The sequence below is a fragment of the Oculina patagonica genome, chromosome 5 (genome assembly GCF_052425735.1).
Source record: "Oculina patagonica isolate OP01 chromosome 5, crgOcupat, whole genome shotgun sequence".
Classification (NCBI taxonomy): domain Eukaryota; kingdom Metazoa; phylum Cnidaria; class Anthozoa; order Scleractinia; family Oculinidae; genus Oculina; species Oculina patagonica.
In genome coordinates, this window is record NC_135762.1 from 27,519,696 (window position 1) to 27,533,798 (window position 14,103).

Consider the following 14,103-nt stretch of genomic DNA (forward strand, 5'->3'; position numbering starts at 1 on the left):
TCTTTGCTAAATCTATCCTCATATCTTTAAAGAAATGCTATGCATATCAAACAGAAAGCCTATCTGAAATACATGTACAGAAACTATCTGTAATCTCCTCTTTCGCAATCGTCAAGCTAATGTAACGTTTAAAGCGAATTGTAAGTCACAAACTGCTAAAACAAACTGAAATGAACTCACCTGCAGATTTTACATCGATCAGAATCCAAGCCATATACTGGTTGAAAGAATTTTCAAAATTTGGTTTCTCAATTTGGCATCGTTTCAATGTTTATTTAAGCACTTAATCCCTCGTCTTAGGAAATCCTGACTCCGTAGAATTTTAAAGAATAGAGGTTTGCATATATATGACTTTCTTTTATCGATGCTCTGGGTGGCACGCTAGTTTAATAATTAGTTAACGTAGAATATATCAGCAGCAATGCAAACTTTAATATAAAAGTATAACTATTATTCTTTGCATTCTCTATGACATTTGCATTTGTTCTGAATGTGAACTAAAATATTTTCTTATTAAAATTAAATTGAAAAGTCTCCTAATTTGAACGTAAACGCCATGGGAACAAAAAGATTGTAAATATTATTTCTAATGTAAAGCTCATAAAAATTTGAAACAAGACTTCACGAAATTTGAATAATAAAAGCTATTGCCTCAGTACGTTTACAACGGTTGTAATTTGTGTCCGTTCTGATTCAATGATAAATTGAACCATGCTGCAAAGCACTTTATACGAAAATTGCGAGAGTTATAAAAGTAAATCTCCCAGCTGTTAATAAACTGACATTTGCCAACAGATCATAAAAATCTATTACCAAAGTCACTTGGCACTGAAAACAGTACCACATGTGAAATAAGTGAAATCAAGAGGAGATACAAAAGTGCCCAAACATTCTTAGCATCATGCTAGAATTGCTTTCAATCTCTAATTTCCGTGAGATTGAAACAGTCTTAGAAAGTTTCAATCACGTGTTAAAATACCGTCGAAGCTCTCAAAGCGGAGGTATTTCGAGGGGTACGATTTTGATTTTTGCTGTTGTTTTTAAGCGCTCTACTGAATTTCGGTGAAATTCTGATTAGTTCTCTTGCCACTAACGGCCTGCGGTAGTACACTTTCTTTTGCGACAAGCATACAAACATACATTGTACCAGAGTAGGGGGTGCTAGCGGCCGATTACAAGAATCACTCCTTTAAAGGGACCGCTCCATGTCCGCTTACGGGAACTTCGATTATAAACACTAGCGCTTCCGACATTTTGGTGACCCTTGGATTTTATCAAATGATAAAATTTCTAATAAAGATCTTTTTAGTTACTTCAGTAAAATAAAGAATAATTGTAGCACTTCTAACCTTATGCCTTCATCCTTGCCGTAAACAACACCGAAGTTAGGTTTATACGGCGAAGTTCGCCGCAAGCCAAAATTAAAAAAGAAACTGACTCGAAGCAGAAGTCGAGGATAATAGAAATTCATCAATTGTAAATTAAATTAAACGAATTGCAAAATTTTCTCGTCATATGTCATATCTTAGTGATTATTTGCCATTGATCTAGGTTGACACATTGTGCAGGTATAATTAAAAAAACCCATTATAGTTGTAGCATCGATCTGATCACTTACATTTGCTGTCGGATATTTATAAAGTTGTTTTGTGAGCAAAATCTTTAAAAAATCAAACAATTTTGTTGCGACTCTTGTTAGCACTGTAAGCCTGATTTTAAATCCAATGTGTTGTTCAGATGTTAAAGCGTTTAAATTTCAAGCTGTTATACATGTGTTTGCTAGGACTAGAAAAATTAGTGGTCGAGTCTTACGCCAAGGAACATGATGAGGTTCGAAGTAATTCATTGAACAAATGTAACTATTATTTGTTGTTTATTTAAAATATTTTTAAATATTTTTTCAGCGTTTATTTATATTTCTTCAGTGTAAATTTATTTGTTAGCTGGAAAATCATTAGCACTTCAAAGGCCAAAGTATACTACTGTAATAAAAAGTTTTGTAACTTATTTTGTGCAGATGAAAGAGACCTTTATGATTTTTCTTTCAGTATTGTTTTGCCAATCTCATAATAGTCTTCTTTCGATATATTAAAATTTGTAGCGAGGCCTATAGGGCACAAATAAAAAAAAATTAATAAACATGCTTGTAAAATTTCTTTTGCTTGTGTCTGGGCCTTGCTGCAAAGCTGAATTTTAATATATTGAAAGAAGCCTATTTTACCTTGCTATACAGACTCAATTATGCTATGGTGTTTTTTTTTTCAGTTTTACAATATAAAGCTTAACATGTATCCTAGGGGTCCAAGTAGCCACAGCTGAGGTATAGATGCATCTGGCGCGTAGAGGTTTTGTTACAGCATCCACAACTTCCTTAGAAAGGATGCTTGGCTGAACTGCTTGTTATTTCAGCAGAAAGCGGTGCTTTCGACCCAATCCATCGCCTAACCACAAGGTCACTGAGCCCACCACAATATCACGTAAAAACTCCAAAGAAGAATCGCGAAAACGAACAAATAATGAGCCACAAAACAAGCCATACGAGCACGACAATTTAAAACTATTCTCTACCAATATTTTTAGAATAAGAACAAAATGGAGTAAACCCAAACCTTACCTTATTGACGCTCTTGCAGTAAAGGTTCATTTTGAGTCTCGTTATAAAATCAAAAAGTCAAACATACACCGCTTCGAATGTTGTGTAAATTATTTAACGGCGTTGTCAGCGCAACGCTATTTAGTGTGCTTGTTTGCAAATAAAAGTGTTTACGTTATCACTGGTGTGCTTATTGTTGCTTGAAAACATCTTTTTATTATTATATTCAAATATTAAAACTAACCAAACGTTTTTTGTCTCTTAAGACATCAACAGAATAACGAAAAAAATTATGTGGGCAATCTCAGAGGTTATGCAACTACTGTCGTACTTTTTATTTCTGGCAGTTTCAAATTAATTGCAAAGATTTTCTTAGTGTTTGCTTATTTTTCATTGCATTGTTTTTATTAATATTTCAGGCAAAAACTGTAATTAAAGTGATTATCATTTTTGTTTAATTTTCTCGGTGCAGATGGAAGAAAAACAACTTTTATAATGAATACTGCTACCTACTTTTCCGTATTTTTGTACGTTTCTAAGGTTTTAAGAAATATATGCGCCTTCCTTGAAATGTTTTTGGAATATTTTTATCCTCTTGTTAAAAATGAATTACGCATGTGTTGACCTTGATTATAGGACGAAAGCTTGTCAAACTGCCATTATTTGTTTTTCAATATTTGTTATGCTTTTGATCATTAAAGCCTGAATGTAGCAGGTAAAAATGACAGGTCTCATCTTTGAATTAATTGGCATGGTAACAAGCATCCCGAAATAGGACAAGCTTAAATTAAATGTTGCAAAAATGTTTTCACCTTAGCTTTCAAATAAACCGGTTTGATTTGATTGCTCCTAACACTAATTGTAGCTGCCTTAATCCATCTGCTTCAGTTTTCAGCGTTTACTCTACCAGACTTTACGAGTTAGATATTCCCAATGTATTTTTGTTTGTTTTGTGATGGGCAAAATGCCTCTTTTTTCTTATAAGATTTTATCCTTTTTTTTTAAAAAAAATTTAAACAAGTTGCTCATCCTCGCACGTACTATATTGTTTTTGGTAACAAAAGGGGTATATTCGCTGACAATCGAAATGTAATGAGCCACGCAACCAGAAAGCTATAATTACAATAACTTTGGCTGGTTATTTAATAAAATACATTAGTATATTCCACACAAGTGAATAGTGCTTTTCGCGCGCGCTGATTGGTTAACTCGGAGGTGATTAGCAAAGTACTATTCACCTCCAATTCGGTGAATAATTGTTAATCATTTCCCGACTAAGACAGCTGAGAGAACAACAACAACAAGCTTTATTTGCATGACTGTAAATTTGTTACAATATTGCAAAAGCGTAAACTTATTTAGTAATAATAATAATAAAAATAATAAAATAATAATATATAGTAAAAAACAAAAATGATTCATATAAAATTAATTACATTGATAGTATTTTGTTACGTAAATCAAAACAAGATGATATAAATTTAATCAATTGCATGGTCACAAAACGATCGGGAGAATTCATTAATTCTAAAATCAAGTCAGGCACTGGTAGTTGGCTGACATTTAAGATGATAGGCTGTATTGTCTTGTAAAAGTTATCTCTTATTGTTGCATATTTGGAACAATAAAAGAGAAAATGAATTTCATCTTCGGTTTTATTACAATCACAGACCGGGCAGAGCCTATTAGAGAGGTCCAACAACTAAGATTAACCAATCAGAGCGCTCTATTGCCGCTCCTCATGATATTTTTTAGATATTGGACCTGGTAAAGTTTCTGCAGCTCTTTCTTAATTACAAAGTTGTGCAATAAATCACTTATTAACGAGAACTCAATAGCAAATTTACTACATATTGAACACGACTAGTAGCATGATGTCCTCTCAGTTTTTTACACTCTTTTTTTTTTCTATATAAGAATATGTTTGATAACAATATTGAGGCTGAAATTTTCGCCATTTTAAGAATATTTTAGGAAAAAACCCGAGACTAAGATTTTGAAAGAATATAATTTTGTGTGTTGAAAATTTGTAAATACTATACAATTATATGTTTTCAACTAAAACGTATAAAATTCATTTCTTTAAACGGCAAAACTGGCCAAAGAAACAACAACAACAACAACAAAAGCAGCACTCGCCGTATGTTTGACGCTAATAACATTTCTGCAAGAAGTTACATACCAAACACTTGATACCCAATACATTCTAAAATGGAAATGTCATACGCTATAATCTAAGAATATTCACAAGAATATTTTCTGCCTAATATCGACAAAGAAAATAAGATTATTAAGCCTGGGCCGGAAAAAACAATATTCTTATAGAAAAAAAGGTGTATGTACCTTTTCATAGATCTGGCACACTTCACTGGTTTGTTAAGTACTGTTGGTTTTAGCCTATCAGAAGAATGTGGGCTCATATTTTAATAATGAGTCACAACATTTGGTTATCGTATGGTCAAATATCATTAGATTTTTTTGTTAGAAGATCGGTTGCTATTTCGGGACTGTCGGCCAAATTCTTGTATCTGTTCGCAATAGTCGTTAAAAAAGTGAAATGCGTTTTCGATCTTCGGGTGATGGAAAATCTAAAAGGCTTTCATGTGTACCTTGTCAACTTCAACGGCATTTGTTTACTACGAGATTTAACGTCATTAGAGCTTGAAAAGTTAGATGTTTTTTGTAAATACAAACATGATGCAGCAAAACTATTAATTAAAATGTGATTGTGGCTTTTAAATTGAAACTGTTTGAAATTTGACTCTACAGCAGAACAAGAATACAAGTACAGACAAACGAATCACAGGAAATTGAAATAAAAATGAAGTTCATCCTCGCTAATGGAAATCACTTATATGTTTACATGATAAAATAAATTTGAAATGAGTGAAAAGAAAAACATGTATGCTAAGGTTTTGAAGGATTGTTTTATGCTAGCTAACTGCCCTAACTGAATAACTGTTTTTCAGATTTGTCTCATATCATTATATATTTATATAGGTTAGGAATGAAATAAAACCAATAATTTCTCAAATGTGATCTTGATATCTTCACCGACGTCCAGAATTAATTATCTTGTGTACCCTTGATGTTGCTCTTGACATTGGCAAAGCATTTACCGGTTACATGCGACAAGACATATAATCCAACACGATTTATTTTGGAGCAGGGCCATCCAAGAACGTAACTGAACTCAATAAGGAAAACATTGAATGGATGCGTGATAAATTTCATGTATTGTGTCCATCTAGAAATTTAATCACGTATGTCCATTACCGTCTAACGCAGCATGTTTTACTTTGTTGGAAAAAATGTCAAATGAACGAAAGGCACTTATGGGAAGACTATAAATCAAACCACATCAAGCGATTACTCACCCGTAGAAAATCAGCCTTGATTTATGACCAAAAGTGCGTCTAACAGTAAATGATGAAGAAATGAAGTGTAGAATATTGTTTTCAGTTTTAATGGAACACGAAAGTCAATGAAAACAAATACAGCTGCATTAGATCTTTGCAGATTAATGCAGGTTTCCCTTCACATGATTGGACACTTTTTAATTAGGCAAAAAGGTAAAAACTGAGCTATATCAAGTACCTTTTACAGAACTCTGAAATGACATCGAATTAGGACTTCCCTTACAGAAAAAACTTCCTCTAAAGAGGATTCTTTATAGTGAATACATTTAAAGACCAATTTTCTCTCCACTTGGGGCTTATTAATTACGCAAAAAGATACAACTGAGCTATATTAAGTTATATTTTTAAAACTCTGAAGTGACATCGAATTAGGACTTCCCTTTAATACAGAAAGAACTTCCTCTATAGAGGATTCTTTATAGTGTGGAAACATTTCTAGACTAATTTTCTCTTCACGTAGGGGCTTAATAAATACACAAAAGGTAAAATTGAGCTAAATTAAGTTATTTTTTTGTATAATAATTAACCTTTTATAAAACTCTTACTCTTTTATACAGAAAGAACCTCCTCTATAGAGGCCAGTGGATCGGCTATTGTGAACTGACATTTGTAGACTTACTTTCTTTTCACGTAGTGCTTATTAGACAAAAAGGTTAAAACTGAGCTATATCAAGTTACCTTTTATGAAACTCTGTAATGGCATCGAGAGAACTTTCCTTACAGAAAGAACTTCCTTTCTAAGGATCCTCTTTAGTGGATACTTTTGAAGACTAACGTTCTCTTTCAGTACTTAGGAGCTTATAAATTAGAAAAAAAGATAAAACTGAGCTATATCAAGTTACTTTTTATAAAAATCTGAGATAAGGTCATGGGGACTTTCCTCACATGAACTTCCTCAATGGAGAATCCAGCTTTCCTGTGGTTAATTTTGTTTTTCGATTGTTGCTAGCCATACTTGCACAGTTCCTCGTAAAATTTTGTGTCAAATGCTAAGATGTTCTTCAATGTCACAAGGAAAAGCCTTAAACATGTCATAAAGCATGTCATTATCGATCTTGACTAAGCATCGTGCTTTGCAAGAGATTCTAACCCAAGCCTTAATTATAAGGGCGTGTTTACATACCATAAAATTAAAGGTTTATTTTCAATTTTGTTTTAGGCTTAACAAATTTTTCATTTTAACATATTTTTAACATATTTTTTCTCTTCCTTAGGTATTTATTGAAAAATTTGTGAATGAAATGGAGAAACCTCGAAGTCGGTCGGAACTAGAAAGATCCGGCCTTTATTCCCCACCACCCTCCCCCCCCCCCTTTTCCATCCATATTCATTGAGTGTTTCCTAGGCAGTCGTGGGCCGTGGTAATACTATTTAGTTCTCTTGGATCTCTGGGATTTACCGCTGATTTACTTTTTGCACCAATTATGTTCTTGTACCGAGTTTTTGTGGTTTAGAGCGGTTTTCACTTGAGTGTCGAAAGTAAATTGCGTTTGCTTTGGTTTTGCATTACTACGCTCCGTGAGTGGCTTAAAAATCTCGCGCCATTTTCTCAGCCAATCAGAACTAAAACCAAAACCAATCGTGACTCGCTCGCGCACGTTTTCCCGCGCTTCGTGCCAGCTACATGTATTTGGTTCGAGTTTTGATTGGTTCACTGGATTGTCTGTGTCCTTTGTGATTGGCCAGAGTAATTACTTTGGTTTTGGTTTTACGACACTCAATTGAAAACTGCTCTAAGGGCCTGTTTATATGGAGGAGAGGGCTACCCTCTCCCCCGAGCTATCTTTTGCCGAGCGTTTATATGAAAAAGTTGTCCCTGTTGACCGAGCCAGACTCGGTTCAAAAGACTGGCGAGAGTTGTTTTGAAACATCTATTATGTCTGCCTTTTTTAAATAAGGAACGCTGAAACATCGACCACGACCATTTTTTGGACAAATTTTCCGCCGACTTCGGTTTCAATGTATCTGCAATTTTGTTTTGGTCGACTGCAGCGTTTGCGCATGCTCCGTATGTGTCAACTTGTCCCTTGTAGGCGAGGCGAAAATAACCAAACTGTTTATATGGAAAAAAGTTGGCTCGCTCCCCAGGGTCACCCTACCTTCAAAGCGAGTAACCCTCCACCCAGGGTCACCCTGCCCCCCGAGCCAACTTTGCAATTTCTCATATAAACAGTTCGCAGCTATTTATAAAGAAACGTATGAAAAGTTCTCTCGCCCGGGGTGGCTCGGTATGGAGGGTAACCCTCCTACCAGGGACAACTCTCTTCCATATAAACAGGCCCTAACATACAGCAGCTAATGCGATTACATCTCGTTAACTGAGTGAGGTAACTTCAACTGACGATGAGCCCGTATGGTCTCGTGTATAGTCACATCAACTAAGCATTAGCTAACCGATTAGAAAAAAATTGCGACAATCTACACGCAGAGCTAGTTTATGTCACACTGTTTACAGATAATAAAAACCAAAAGTAAGGTGCGGTTTAATTTATGGTAAACTTTAAGACCATAAAATTTTGTAATACTATGTATGCAAATAAATACCGTAAAATTCCGGTTATAAGCCCCCCCCCCCTCCCGCTTTTAAGCCCCTCCGGTTAAAGGCCCATCTACCTGGAAACAAAAAAATACATCGGATTAAAAGCCCTCCGGATATAAGCCCACCTCTGCTGGATGACAGTACTGAACAGGGCTAAATGTTGGTCTATTATGCGTTTTTAACTTAAAAACGTATTTCGATCAACACGTATTATTCCGTGTATAATCCCGAATATAAGCCCCTCCGCTTATTTATAAGCCCACACAAAACCCCTTATGAAGTTGTATAAGCCCAGGGCTTATAACCGGAATTTTACGGTATAACTAAGCTTTTGGTGTTACATTTGACGTTGCAATTTACGAGTTACATATCTTCTTTTCAGCTAAATGCGTTTACTTGCCACTGACAGTAATTGAATATAGCATGGGCTCCTGAATATAGCTATTACTTAGGTATTGAAAATTAAGTATAAAATACTTTAAGGGATGCACAGGAGGAAAGAAAAAATATCTTATAAAATATCCTAGATTTTAAATTCTCAATAAACTGAAGATGGCATGAGTCATGCCAAAACATGACTTTACTTTGTTTCCTTTTTTTGAAAATAGTTATCTTATACGTTTCTTTTTATTGAAACAATGGCGCCTACTATACTTAAATGTAACTTAAAAATTCTGACATGTTTTATCGGGTAATAGGTCCTTGTGAATATATCACGAATATAGCCACTCTATGTCCAATGCCGGTATGGAATATAAGTACGTTTAAAGTTCAACGGTTATTTTACCTCGCGGTTCGGATAAAGGTTGTGAAGAAAACAACGATGCCCGGGGGGGGTACTCAAAAAAGTTTTATACGGGGAGGCTCCGCCCCAAGTTCTAACCCCTTACCCTTTTATATACCATTTTTGACAGAAATTGTACCCCTTTCGTATACCTTTAACTGAAAAAAGGTACCCCTTTCATATACCTAAGAGACTTAAAATAGGACATTTTCTTGTCATTTTTATGTAGCGCTTTATAAATGAAAATAATACAGCCATAAATTGCGTCTGTTCGAAATATTTTAATTAAAGGCCCTTTTAAATAGCCAAATGACAGATTTCCATACCCTTTCATATACTTAAACTCGTGAAATCCCTACCCTTTATATACCCGGGCGGAGCCTCCCCGTATAAGCCATTATAGGGAGTACTCCCCCCCCCCCCCGGGCAACGATGATGGCACTTTAGTATTCTGCATAAACCGCCGTCAAAGGTTTGTGTGTTAATTGATATCAAAAAAACCTGCCGAATAACCCTGGCGAAAAGTGACAATCATCAATTGAAATGTCAACGATGATATATGATACTTGATCATAGAATTCAATAGTTATCGCATTATTCACAAAAGTTAATATGATCATGTCTTATTTTAGACCAGCTGTAAAAACCTGGTTTTGTTCTTTGCGCTCTTAAAAACGTGCAAATAAAAAAACTTCAATAGCAAGTGGATAGTTCACTCGATACGATCAGCGTTAATGGTCTATTTTTTGATTCCTTGCACTATCTCACTAAATTCTTCATCGCGTAAATTTTATTTTTTTTAAATCAATCCAATTTTTAACAAAGTTATTTAAAACCCCAAACACCAAAAACGTCAAGATAATTATAAGTGCTTTTGCTCATAAATTTAATCCTGATCAAGATGAAACCAGGGTGCTAAAAAGGAACCCTTCCTTTTAGCGCCCTGATGAAACCATCTGCGTACCGTATGCTTCAGTGTTGACTCAGTGAATGCCATCTTACGTTTTAAAGGTTTAATCGATAAGGCAACCATTTAGATGAATTCCATCCGTGTTCATAATTGACTTTTGCTTAGAATTCGTTTCCGCCTTTATTTTGATATCGCATGCTGTGTAAGCCAGTGGAAAAAGTATAATTAAAACCGGGATGAAAATAAACGACTTTTCATCTATAAAAACAGAGTGTAAAATTCTGCCCAATTCAACAATCAACAATTTTCGCGTTAAAACGGTCCCTGTTACAGTACCAGACTAAAATTTGCCCTGCGTCCGCAAAAATTGCCAACGAAATTGATTCGTTAAATCAGCGCTCTACTGATTAAATTTAACTCGGTAATATTGTCATAATTTCTAACAAAACCATGAGCAATATTGAACCAAAAAATGAAAACGATTTTTCTATCAACACTGAAGAAATAGAAAACTTCCCTACGGAGCGGACTTCGCGGGTATTCTATAGTTGAAAGAATCCCAATAATTAATCGTTATATTATAATAAAGCGAAATTTTGCCATTAGGTGCTTAAATTCCTGCCATTTCAAAGTCAACTAGCATTCAAAGACCTTACCTTTGTAAGACAATTTTAGTTGCCTTTAAAAACCCACCTGTTTAATTTCTTGAAGAGAGAGAGAGAGAGAGAGATCGCCAAACAGCTTTCTTCACGGTTATAGTGCGGCCTGCAAACAACTGACAACAGACGAAATGAAATAAATTATTTATTACCATTAAGTATGTTTACGGCGCTTTTATTTTTGCAAAAATATGGGATTTAATTACTTGAAGGAATTGTGACAATCAGCTAACACTGAATATTTATGCCGCCCTTTTGATAAGTCAATATTTTTCAATATATATTTTCGGTTCGTTCAGTTCTTGTTTTATATTAGAAACCTTCTATACAAAATATGCCGTAGATGAACTGTTAATACATGGCATTTTTACGCCGATATCTATAAAATTTGAGTTATATATTACCATAAATTGTGAACTGTAAATAAAATAGTATTTCGCAATAATGTAAAACGAAGCCATCCTCAAATAAGTAACAATATATGTATTTGAAATTCAGCACTTTAAAGTTCGCTCGAAAAACAACTGAAATTGCTTTCTACTTTTCATTGGGGCTGTTAGCTTTATCAGTTTCTTGATATCAGAAAGGAAAAAAAGTTTGATGTAAAAATCAACTGATAATCATTAGTTTTGTGGCTGTGGTGTATTGATTTGATTTGAAAGATCAAGAAAAACTATGAGCCATGGTGTAAGAGTATATACAAGCAATGGGAAGGTCATTAGCAGTTACTTCCTGCGCCCTGATAGGTAAGATCTAAAAATACAAAAGATAGGGGCTCTTTAAACAAAGGATGTATATCGCTTATTTTTCCATCAACAGGCAAAACGGAGAGGATGTTTATTTATAACCAATTCTTGGTGCATTTCAAAATATCATTTGATTGTGGTTTCGGGTACATTCACCTAGCGCGGTACACAATGCTTGTGTATAATTTCAAGTTGTGTATTTTCATTACATTTATCCAAGAAAGACTGGCCATTATTTTTCACTCCTCTGGGAGCTTATCTGTCTTTTATTTTACGGGAAATTATCATTTTAAAGATATACTGAACCTTCGTCTACAACAAAATCAATTAACATTTTGTTGCGTTTAACTGTCTGCATGTCAATTTCACTAGGAAATGTTTCTTAATAAATGGAATGTTCCTGTGGCAGAAAATTTCATTTGGAATAAACGATTTTATTGATAAGATAATTTGTCTTGAAATTCAGATCACGAGCTTAGCGTACTAGCTGGTAAGCCTGCTATCATAACCTTTGATAAGGCTTATTTTGCTAATATATATGTTTTATATCATTCTCTTTAATTTACGTATAGGTGCCTGGCACAAAATCAGAGCGCGAAAAATTTGTTTGATCTCAGCTTAACTTGCTTTAACCAACACGTACATTAAAATGAAAGAGCTCAAACGGTTCTCTAGAAAGTGAATCATATTTAAATGCACAGAACACAGGTTTAAATGCGGTGAATTATTTCTAGACAGTGAATAAACATGAATCAATTTGTGAAATTTTCTAAAGTAGTTTTGATTCCAAATCATTCAATTTCAGTTTTTCCTTTGCACAATGAGCTAAGCAAATGTGCGTGATTCGAAATTTAGTGTGTCTATTGAGCCCTTAGTCTCACAGTCGCCACTTAACCGTTCTATGTAACGACGAGAACAGTTTGATACAAACATCTTTGGAACCACGCAACGAAAAAAAAACGCTTTATGATTAGAACTCGTAAAAGGATGGAATTTTCGCCAGATTTCTGATATCTGTGTTAACACAGACGAAGATCGATGAATCCTCAATGTCGAAATACAACTATCGTAATTAAACCACATAGAGACTAACCTTGCCAATACGTGTAGAAAACTGACGGCGTTTCAGCTAACAGAGTGATGAAAAAGTCTATAAGTTTAACAATCTGCAGTGTGAATTCAACTTCGCAACCTCTGAACGCGGAGATTGCATTGAGCTTTTCCGATCGTCGAAGGTGATTCAACGAGACAACCCGAGCTGCTCTAAATTGTCGCCTTTTCTACTTGCTTACGTCATACCCAAGAATACCAAATTAGAAAAATTAGAAAAGAAATTAAATTAGAGTGCTTAGTTGCCTAACGGGAACAGGGCAAATGCATGGTCTCGCCGCAATCTGTCAAGGTTTTCATTTGATTTTATAAAAAACAATTGCTTACGTTTATTTGACGTATTAAGTTAATTTTTTAAAACTTACAGCTCCTGTCCTCAAAATAAACACGTACATGATTTCCACTTGTTTGTATTTTTCTCCTATTGCTTTTATTTTTCCAATCATGTCATCGAATTACGTACTAATTTCGTAGGTATTGTTTCCAGCTTTTTATCCGAAAACAAAAGAGAAAAAAGTTAAAAGGTAATTTCCGTTGTACATGAAACACCCAGGAAACTGTGCATATATTTCACCTAATCAAGTGGTGAAACTCTTTGGCGTCATATCAGGGGAATAAGGTCGTGCCGTGGTTCGTATTTTAACGAATCAGATTAAAAACGCTCATGACAAAAACGAAATAGCGTTCTATCCGTCGCCAAAGCGTGTCAAAATTGTAATATTGAAAACCTCTACGCAAACGAGTTCAGGTTTTCCTTTGAGTCAAAATGCCCAGCCAGAATAGATGTGGTTTTGAACTTGCTTTGTTTGATGGTTCATGGTTTAAAAATAAACTGTTTTAAATTGGAATTCCTACCATCTTACCTTAAATGGCGTCCTTCCTTACTCCTAGGGCTAATTTAGCGAAGCTAAGAGACCGACCTTTTTTCAGACAAACGAGAAGACAAGACATGACGCAAGTAATACAGGAGCTTGTCACGAAGATTGACTTATACTTTTTCATTTCCTTCTCCTTCGACATTTTTCCTGTTTAACGTCTGGCTGGAGCTTCGGGTATTTTAATGTAAAGTATATTTTTTCCTACATTGTCATGATACTTGATGTAGGATATCAAGTCACTGTCCAACCTCATTCCCAGGGTCTCTCTCCCCTCACTGTCTTGATATCGAAGAAAACAGAGTAGTAGATAGAGCTTTTGATTGGTTGATACCGAACTTTGGGTATAGTATGAGAAGTCGGCAGACAAAATACTTAGAAAGTTTTACTTCACTTTTCAAGCAAATCGTATGTTCTTCACTGATATTCTATAAAACCGTTGCACCTCGATCGTGTATTTTGTCATTC

At 34.8% G+C, this 14,103-nt stretch overlaps 1 protein-coding gene across 3 annotated transcripts in view; it reads right to left on the bottom strand.

The window, feature by feature from the left end:
* Positions 1–12,867, bottom strand: part of LOC144654334 (neuronal acetylcholine receptor subunit alpha-3-like) — a 29,247-nt gene extending 16,380 nt beyond the window's left edge. Inside the window, exons 1-2 of one of the 3 annotated variants that reach the window (XM_078514446.1) lie at positions 12,744–12,867; positions 10,939–11,020 (exon numbers count right to left, since the gene is read on the bottom strand). The gene's annotated coding sequence lies outside the window, so the exon portion shown is untranslated. Of the gene's footprint in view, positions 1–2,614; positions 2,634–5,970; positions 6,014–10,938; positions 11,021–12,743 lie in introns of those variants that run through there. The other 2 variants (XM_078514449.1, XM_078514450.1) reach the window with 2 other exon arrangements.
* Positions 12,868–14,103: the final 1,236 nt, after the last annotated feature.